Raw genomic sequence first — 11,160 nt, forward strand, 5'->3', positions numbered from 1 at the left:
GATATGTTTCTTGTGCGACCAGGCAAGCCCTCTCATGCTTCCTCATTTGTTTTTTAGAGCGCACAATAATGACTCAAATGTTTTAGCATCTATAGCTTGGATGGTGCCCACGTTGATCGTGCCCCTGCTCATAAATATCTCAGAATTTGGATAGACGACAAGTTGTCTTTAAAGAAAAACACATATAGTAGATGAGTTACCTAAGAAGCTGATAATCCAAATGGGCTTCTTCTATAGAAATACTATTGCTTAATAATAGAAAGCAGATCATTCTGTCAAAGTTCCTACCGCGCTTAGACTATGGTGACATCATCTAGTTGTGACCCGTGGTGGAAAAAGTACCCAATTGTCATACTTGAGTAAAAGTAAAGATACTGTCATAAAAAATTACTCAAGTAAAAGTGAAAGTCACCTAGTAAAATACTACTTGAGTAAAAGTAAAAAAAATAGTTGGTTTTAAATCTACTTAAGTATCAAAAGTAAATGTAATTGCTAAAATATACTTAAGTATCAAAAGTAAAAGTATAAATCATTTCAAATTCCTTGTATTAAACAAACCAGACAGAATGATTTTCTTGTTTTTAAAATGTAAGGATAGCCAGGGGCACACTCAAACACTCACACATCATTTACAAACCAAGTATTTATGTTCAGTGAGTCCGACAGATCAGAGGCAGTAGGGATGACCAGGCATGTTATCTTGATAAGTGCGTGAATTTGACCATTTTTCTGTCCTGCTAAGCATTCAAAATGTGACAAGTACTTTTGGGTGTCAGGGAAAATGTATGGAGTAAAAAGTACATCATTTTATTTAGGAATGTAGTGGAGTAAAAGTAAAAGTAGTCCATAATTTAAATAGTAAATTAAAGTACAGATTCCCTTAATAGTACAGATGACTTAAGTAGTACTTTAAAGTATTGTTACTTAATTAACCTCCCTGGGCGAGCGTCCCACCCTAGTCAACAGCCAGTGGAATCGCGTGGGCCGAAATACAAATACCTCAAAAATGCTATAACTTCAATTTCTCAGACATATGACTATTTTACACCATTTTAAAGACAAGACTCTTGTTAATCTAACCACATTGTCCGATTTCAAAAAGGCTTTACAGCGAAAGCAAAACATTAGATTATGTTAGGAGAGTACCCTGCCAAAAATAATCACACAGCCATTTTCAAAGCAAGCATATATGTCACAAAAACCAAAACCACAGCTAAATGCAGCACTAACCTTTGATGATCTTCATCAGATGACACTCCTAGGACATTATGTTATACAATACATGCATGTTTTGTTAAATCAAGTTCATATTTATATCAAAAAACAGCTTTTTACATTAGCATGTGATGATCAGAACTAGCATACCCACCGAAAACTTCCGGTGAATTTACTAAATTACTCATGATAAACGTTTACAAAAAACATAACAATTATTTTAAGAATTATAGATACAGAACTCCTTTATGCAATCACGGTGTCAGATTTTAAAATAGCTTTTCGGCTAAAGCACATTTTGCAATATTCTGAGTACATAGCTCGGCCATCATGGCTAGCTATTTTGACACCCACCAAGTTTGGGGCTCACTAAACTCAGAATTACTATTAGAAAAATTTGATTACCTTTGCTGTTCTTCGTCAGAATGCACTCCCAGGACTTCTACTTCAACAACAAATGTTGTTTTGGTTCCAAATAATCCATAGTTATATTCGAATAGCTCCGTTTTGTTCGTGCGTTCAGGTCACTATTCGAAGGGTGACGCGTGAGCGCATTTTGTGACAAAACAATTCTAAATATTCCATTACCATACTTAGAAGCACGTCAAACGCTGTTTAAAATCAATTTTTATGCAATTTTTCTCTTAAAATAGAGACAGCAGACACCCCATTCCACTTTCTGGCGGCTTTAGAGAGCCAATGGAAGCCTTAGAAAATGTCACGTTACAGCACAGATGCTGTATTTTCGATAGGGATGCAACAGAAGGACAACAAATTGTCAGACAGGGCACTTCCTGTATGGAATCTTCTCAGGTTTTGGCCTGCCATATGAGTTCTGTTATACTCACAGACACCATCCAAACAGTTTTAGAAACTTTAGACTGTTTTCTATCCAAATCTACTAATTATATGCATATTCTCGTTTCTGGGCAAGAGTAGTAACCAGTTTAAATCGGGTACGTTTTTTATCCGGCCGTGCAAATACTGCCCCTTAGCCCCAACAGGTTTTAAGTACTTTACACCACTGATGGTGGAGTCAAAGAAATAGGACTTTGCTTGGGAAGTAATCTTATACAATGTGTGACTCGGTCTCTATCAATTGATCTGTTCACTTTTTGTAAAAGAGAATATGTATAATAACATTCAAGGTTCATATAAATTATCAGAAAAAGCATATTTGGTAGCGGAATAACATTTGCGGAAATCAGGTCTAGACTTTATTTTCCTTATCTACTGTTATTATTATTATTATTAGATAGCCTATCTAAAATATGTCATGAGGGGAAAAGGGGGGCCCTGGGAAAAAGGTTGGGAGCCCCTGCTCTAGGGTAGTTCAGACTGCTGATTAAGGACCTTATTAATGATGAATATGTTTGTTTTCTATGATCTCTATTTTCTATGTTCTGTTTGGCATTTTGCGTTTGATGTGTATAGTTTTGTAATTACAGGGCACATCTGTAAAAAAAATATCTTGGTCTCAGCATTGACTCCCTGTCCTTCTGGAGGGTTCTCCCATCACCACAGAGGAGCTCTAGACCTCTGTCAGAGTGACTGTTAGGTTCTTGTTCAACCTCCCTGACCAAGGCCCTTCTCCCCCGATTGCTCAGTTTGGCTGGGCAGCCAGCTCTAGGAAGAGTCTTGGTGGTTCCAAACTTCTTCCATTTAAGAATGATGGAGGCCACTGTGTTCTTGGGGACCTTCAAAGCTGCAGAAATGTTTTGGTACCCTTCCCCAGATTTGTGTCTCGATACAATCCTGTCTTGGAGCTCTACGGAGAATTCCTTCGACCTCATGGCTTGGTTTTTGCTCTGACATGCACTGTCAACTGTGGGACCTTATACAGACACGTGTGTGCCTTTCAAAATCATGTCCAATCAATTCAATTTACCACAGGTTACCACAAGTTCTAGAAACATCACAAGGATGATCAATGGAAACAGGATGTAAATATAAATGAGGTATTTCAGTTTTTCTAGTTTAATACATTTGCAAACATTTCTAAAAACCTGTCTTCGCTTTGGCGTTATGGGGATTTTGTGTAGATTGCTGAGTATTTTTTTTATTTTATCAATTTTATTCTTCCCTTCGTTTAAAGAAAAATAATTCACAGTCTAATTATTTTCACAATGGTCAACTAACAAAAATTTTACTCAGACTTGAGCTGTATCCAGAATGTCTTCTCCAGACTCCAGACATACATCTGTTGAGTGAAGCCCTCACCGTACACACTCCCTAATATTAATAAACCACAGTGTCTGTTTAAAGGTAAAATGTTTTTATTAGTCTTCCAAGAGCATTTATAGAATAAAATATTGTAAAAAATCATATCCCGATACAGAGTAAAGTGCACCATTAAAAAATAAAATATTAAAACTGCCTACTTTTTTACAATTTATTTTAAAAGCATTATACAAATCATCATCCTTCCTAATTTCTACTAACAAATTAACTTTCAACATTCCCTGATCTTGTGAACACATATCACCAATGGTTGGGATAACATGCATCCAACTACTAATTAGACCAGTGAGATGATGAGGAGACCCAGCAGAAGAGGGAGAGAGCTCAGACTCATCCCCATAGCTTTATTACACAGACTCCCTTTACAACGGCTGCAGTTAGTGGTAAAGGGGAGTTTCGCAGACAAGCGGCATGTGTCGGCTGAGGCACAGCCCCCGTTGAGGTTGGAATTTCTTCCATCTTTAGAGGGCTCTGGCAACATTAAAAACAAAAAAGTCACTAAAACATGTCACATGTCCCAGGGGATTTCTTACCACTCAAAATGAACTCACCTGTATATTTGAAGGAAAGGTCTTCAGCTCTAACACAATGTATAACATTCATGCAGACTTCATTGTTCTCACCCATGCAGGTGCAACAATCTATAGTGAGGGAAAAAAGTATTTGATCCCCTGCTGATTTTGTACGTTTGCCCACTGACAAAGAAATGATCAGTCTATAATTTTAATGGTAGGTTTATTTGAACAGTGAGAGACAGAATAACAACAAAATAATCCAGAAAAACGCATAGCAAAAATGTAATAAATTGATTTGCATTTTAATGAGGGAAATAAGTATTTGTCCCCACTGCAAAACAGGACTTAGTACTTGATGGCAAAACCCTTGTTGGCAATCACAGAGGTCAGACGTTTGTTGTAGTTGGCCACCAGGTTTGCACACATCTCAGGAGGGATTTTGTCCCACTCCTCTTTGCAGATCTTCTCCAAGTCATTAAGGTTTCGAGGCTGACGTTTGGCAACTCGAACCTTCAGCTCCCTCCACAGATTTTCTATGGGATTAAGGTCTGGAGACTGGCTAGGCCACTCCAGGACCTTAATGTGCTTCTTCTTGAGCCACTCCTTTGTTGTCTTGGCCGTGTGTTTTGGGTCATTGTCATGCTGGAATACCCATCCATGACCCATTTTCAATGCCCTGGCTGAGGGAAGGAGGTTCTCACCCAAGATTTGACGGTACATTGCCCCTTCCATCGTCCCTTTGATGCGGTGAAGTTGTCCTGTCCCCTTAGCAGAAAAACACCCCCAAAACATAATGTTTCCACCTCCATGTTTGACGGTGGGGATGGTGTTCTTGGGGTCATAGGCAGCATTCCTCCTCCTCCAAACACAGCGAGTTGAGTTGATGCCAAAGAGCTCCATTTTGGTCTCATCTGACCACAACACTTTCACCCAGTTGTCCTCTGAATCATTCAGATGTTCATTGGCAAACTTCAGATGGGCATGTATATGTGCTTTCTTGAGCAGGGGGACCTTGCGGGCGCTGCAGGATTTCAGTCCTTCACGGCGTAGTGTGTTACCAGTTGTTTTCTTGGTGACTATGGTCCCAGCTGCCTTGAGATTATTGACAAGATCCTCCCGTGTAGTTCTGGGCTGATTCCTCACCGTTCTCATGATCATTGCAACTCCACGAGGTGAGATCTTGCATGGAGCCCCAGGCCGAGGGAGATTGAAAGTTATTTTGTGTTTCTTCCATTTGCGAATAATCGCACCAACTGTTGTCACCTTCTCACCAAGCTGCTTGGTGATGGTCTTGTAGCCCATTCCAGCCTTGTGTATGTAGGTCTACAATCTTGTCCCTGAAATCCTTGGAGAGCTCTTTGGTCTTGGCCATGGTGGAGAGTTTGTAATCTGATTGATTGATTGCTTCTGTGGACAGGTGTCTTTTATACAGGTAACAAACTGAGATTAGGAGCAATCCCTTTAAGAGTGTGCTCCTAATCTCAGCTCGTTACCTGTATAAATTACCTGTATAAATTATTAAATATTTCTGATTGAGAGGGGGTCAAATACTTATTTCCCTCATTAAAATGCAAATCAATTTATAACATTTTTGACATGCGTTTTTCTGGATTTTTTGTTGTTATTCTGTCTCTCACTGTTCAAATGAACCTACCATTAAAGTTATATACTGATCATTTCTTTGTCAGTGGGCAAACGTACAAAATCAGCAGGGGATCAAATACTTTTTTCCCTCACTGTATACTGAACAAAAATATAAACGCAACATGCAACAATTTCAAGTTACAGTTTATATGAGAAAATCGGTCAATTTAAATACATTAATTAGACCCTAATCTATGGATTTCACAACTGGGAATACAGATATACATTGGTTGGTCACAGATACCTTTAAAAAAAAAATGGTCCTCACGATGGACCTCAGGATCTCGTCACAGTATTTTTGGGCAATCAAATTGCCATCGATAAAATGCAATTGTGTTCGTTGTCCGTAGCTTCTGCCTGCCTATACCATAACCGCACCTCCACCATTGGGCACTCTGTTCACAACATTGACATCAGCAAAGCGCTCGCCCACCTGATGCCATACACATGGTAGGCGTTGTGAGGCTGGTTGGACGTACTGCCAAAATCTCTAAAACGAAGTTGGAGGCAGCTTATGGTAGAGAAATGAACATTGGTGGCCGCCTTGGTGGCCTTTCCTACAGTCAGCATGCCATTTGCACGCTCCCTCAAAACTTGAGACATCTGCGGCATTGTGTTGTGTGACAAAACTGCACATTTTAGAGTGGCCTTTTATTGTCCCCCAGCACAAGGTGCACCTGTGTAATGATCATGCTGTTTAATCAGCATCTTGATATGCCACACCTGTCAGGTGGATGGATTATCTTGGCAAATGAGAAATGCTCGCAAATTTGTGCCAAGCATTTTTGAGAAATAAGCTTTTTGTCCATATGGAACATTTCTGGGATCTTTTAATTCAGCTTATGAAACATGGGACCAACACATGGGACCAATACATGTTGCGTTTATATTTTTATTCGGTATAGGTTATTGGGCTAATCACTAAGCACTGTACAGACAACAGGTAGAAAACAATAATATCAGTATCCTGTAACACCAATCTTTCATTAAACCTACAGAAACTAAATTAACAAAATATCAAGCACATTGTTTTTCTTTATGCCCAGTATTTGATTACAATCAGTTGGATGTGAATGTGCTTGTGCTGTCTGTCTATCATTTGTGTAACCTCTGTGTGTCATATTACTGTTCTTCATCAGTAGTATAATCTCCAGTGTATTTATTGGTGTATTCATGAATACACCATTGTCAGCTACCGGTGTGCAGTCCTTGAATACTCCAGTGTCTGATGGAGAGAAAAATTACTTCACAGTGACTTTTGGTTGAAAGGGCTTTGAGTTTTTCCTGATCGGATGGCCTGACCAGGAAAACTCTGGACCCTGTTTATAGTGTACATGTAATCAGCCTGGAATAACACCAGATAAACACCATAGATCTAAATGGCTTGTATTGAGCAATAGCCCTGGTTCCCCGCTGAGACAGTTGTACACTACATGACCTGCTCGTCGAACATCTCATTCCAAAATCATGGGCTTTAATATAAAGTTGGTCCCCCATTTGCTGCTATAACAACCTCACTCTTCTGGGAACGCTTGTCATTAGATGTTGGAACATTGCTGCGGGGACTTGCTAAAATTCATCCACAAGAGTATTAGTGAGGTCAGGCACTGATGTTGGGCGAGTAGGCCTGGCTCGCTTTGTGCACGGGGGCATTGTCATGCTGAAACAGGAAAGGGCCTTCCCCAAGGATGTGGGTATGTTTATCAGGTGACCTGGCAAGCCTTCTCACGACATGCTTCCTTATTCAGGTACCATTTTGAAGAAACCACAGTGTGTTTTTATAGTGTAATGGTTTTTGTTTCTAAATAGATCAATCAGTAGAGACCATGTTCACATAAATCACCCCAGTCTGCTGCTTCTCAAAAGGTAAATTACATCTTTAATATTTCTCTAAAAGCCTGTCATGTTTAATGTTAGCAACATCACCAAACATACATACTCATCACAACAGGTTTCTGGCATGATTTCTTTCCTTCTTCCACGGTTGGCTGTACACATAAGTGGTACACACAGAGACAGTTTCCTGCCCAATCAGTACTATGAGTAACCATAGGAGGGGGTTAAAGTATAACTCACTGAGATCTCGCTCTCTCTCTCTCTCTCTCTCTCTCTCTCTCTCTCTCTCTCTCTCTCCCATTTGATTTATTTTCTGCTAGAATCAATTTTCCTTCAATTCACTGGCTGTGCTACACTGGCATTGAGACGTGTACACAGCACACCTAAAACGTGCACACATATGTGAGCGAAATAGTGATTCACATTTGTATAGTTCCAAGCCATTCTTGGCAAAGTTGTGTAATCGAGCAACATGACGCAAAGTCTAGCGTTGCTGAAGACATGCCACTCTCCATCAGCACAAACATCTGTTTCTGTAAAGCATACATGTAACACAAACCCACAGACCACACAGACCCCACAGTGCAGGGTCAACTCAAGCTTGACTTCCACTCTTCATCCCAGCTCTCATCCAAGCCTTGTTCCCTTACACTCCTAAACCCAGCCCTTACCCAAACCTTATTCCCCTCACGTTCATCTCAATTCCTCATCACATTCCAATTCAAGTCTAAATTCTCTGGTGGGTGGATTGGCAGCCATCTTTGATGCACCATTTGGAAGTTAAGATTTCAACGTAGCTTTATTGACAACAATGCTAAGGTCAACATGTCATCACAGCAGTACGAAGGCTTCTCCCATGGCTGTCACACGCAGGCGCACACACACACACACACACACACACACACACACACACACACACACACACACACACACACACACACACACACACACACACACACACACACACACACACACACACACACACAGGCTATTTCTGGGCCCCATCCTCCAGTGTTCCAGTGGGATATGACACATTGAGAGCCGCAGGGTTACAGAGCAGGGCAGTGAGTGTATGAGAAAGCTGATAACAAGCCTAGAGGAAGTCAACACTGTTTATCTATGCTCTCCGCACAGCTATAAACGCTGGACCTTGTGGTCATTCAAATATGTGGCATTACAAATAGCTGCAAATAGCCCTGTTACTCTTTTCTGGGGAGATTTGGTAGAGGTGGTGGTGGGTGGGGGAGGGGGGTGCTAGTTTCAACCATGTCCACACACACACACACACACACACACACACACACACACACACACACACACACACACACACACACACATACACACACACATGTCTGTGTAAGTAGGAAACACTGATGGCACTGTGGGGCTCCATGACTGGATGGATCATTTTCATGCTTTCATGTTTTGGTGAGTGGCCAAGAGCAACAGACTGGAGGCTCTCTCACTCTGCAACAGAATATTGGGTTAGTAATGGCCGCCCGGGGACCTGCAGAATAACATCAATATGAAACTTTTTTCACACGTTGTACACAGAGACTTCATAGAGGCCAGTCCAGTTGTTATGCGTGTTAAACCCTGCTGTTAAATAGACAGGCCTATGATCTTCAGACAACGACTTGGTTTTGACCTGCTGTTTGAATGGACATGTGGCTGACAACTCAAACCTCGGGAAAAATCACTGATGGCCGTGATGGTTTTCATTTCAAATGTTGTGAAGTATGAAAGAGGAACCAGTTAGGGAGGGTTAGAGTTTGTTTGACAACCAGGGCCATGGACTACAGAACATCTTTCAAAAGTCTGTCATGTTGTTCAGCTACTGAAGACTGAAACATATAGTTGAGGTAATGAGTTGACTAAAAAGTGAATTAAGTCTTAAGTTCAATGTATGGCTTTCCAATTTTTCAATTTTAGCCAGTCACAAAAGCACTACATTACACAAAACTCTACCAACAGCAACACATGGCTAACATCAAACTGAGAAATTATTGGATTCCTCTAAAAGCGACAAACACCTTTCAACATGTTCTCCATCTATACTCCAGTACGGTACGTGCCATTTCTCCCCCTCTCCTTCATGACTGTTCAAACAATGACAGAGGGCCCAGTGACCATTAGAGATAGCAGCGGGCTTTAGCCCCACAATGACACCTTACCTGGGCTGTATAAAGGTAATTGGCAGCAGTGAGAGCTCGAGTTAAGCATGCCGAGGGGTCGGCCATGTTGTTTCTGCTGAACTCTGTCTAATGGCCATGTAATCAGGCCCCAATTAGGAGTCAATTAGAGCTCAGGAATTCACCCATGAGGTCAGTGTGGAGAATGTTCCTGGACACACACCAGTTTACGCTTTTATAAATCAATTCTGGATCTATAACAAAGTCTTTCAGACTTGGAAGGTGGAGGCAAAGGCAAGGGAGGGATAGAGGGAGAGGAAGGAGAGAAAGGAGAGAGAAAGGAGGAGGGAGAGGTGCGTTTTCTCTCTTTTTAGCCTACAACAAGGGCCAGATTTAAGATGAAACAGACTTATACTTGTACAGCGGTGTTCGTATGGGAAGTGCGAGTGGCGTGCTATGCAAACGTGGTGTGTGTATCCACTTTTGTGTGTATACATTGTGTATGCAATACAGTATGGTTATTCATACACTATAATGATAGTCAGAGTTGGCTAAAGCACGTACAGAGCTGGACCAGGTTAGCATACCGTAGACCGTCTTTAACTAGCCGTAAAGGGTTTCTTGTCTACATTGTAACGGTAGGGGGTCTTCCTTTGGTTAAAACTTATAAGATACTGATATGACATTTCAAGAATGCCAAGGACCCCAGGGCTGTCCAGTGTCCCATACCACACAGATTCCTGTAATCCGCCTAAAGTAAATGTGGGCCTAGTTGTATATGCCTTCCAGAAGTGTACTGTTTATTTAACATGGCCACTGCTCTGAGTTATGGTTGGTAATGATTACTCAAATGCCCAATTGTTTGGGCTATTGTACCAGGGCAGCCTCCAAACAGGCCCACTGGTGTTTATTTGAATTTTCCATTTTATATTGCCACGTGTCATTAGGCTGTTTACAGTTTACCTCGGGTGATGGATCATTTCCTTCACCCCTTCTCTCTCTATCTCTCTCTCTCTCCCTCTCTCTCTCTATCTCCATCTCTCTCTCTCCATCTCCCTCCCTCTCCCTCTATCTCTATCTCTCTCTATATCTACCTCTCTATCTCTCTCTCTATATCTCTCTCTCTCTTTGTCTCTCTCCTTATCTCTCTATCTCTCTCTCTCTTTCTCTCCCTCTTGCACTGCTCACCGAAAACGTGCGTGGGGTGTGTGTGGAATATGGAAAACATGACAGATTCAAACATGTCTGTTATGTTTAAAGTCCCAATTCAGCCGATTGACGTAGAAGACTTCTACGTCAATGAGTTTTCGCCACAGGCCATACTACTCACTTCGGACCAGGCCCTAATCCCCGACATTCTGAAGAGGACAAAACGTCTATATAGAGGTCGCCCTGTGGGCACATTGATGAGAATACAGCAACGAGTGACTAAACCGCCCCTACCCTCTGTTCTGTTGACGAATGTGCAATTGCTGGAGAACAGACTGGACGAGCTCCGTTCGAGACTATCCTATCAACGGGACATTAAGAACTGTGATATACTATTGTTTTCAGTGTCATGGCTAAACAAGGACATG

Source organism: Salmo salar, chromosome ssa28 (genome assembly GCF_905237065.1).
Source record: "Salmo salar chromosome ssa28, Ssal_v3.1, whole genome shotgun sequence".
Lineage (NCBI taxonomy): Eukaryota > Metazoa > Chordata > Actinopteri > Salmoniformes > Salmonidae > Salmo > Salmo salar.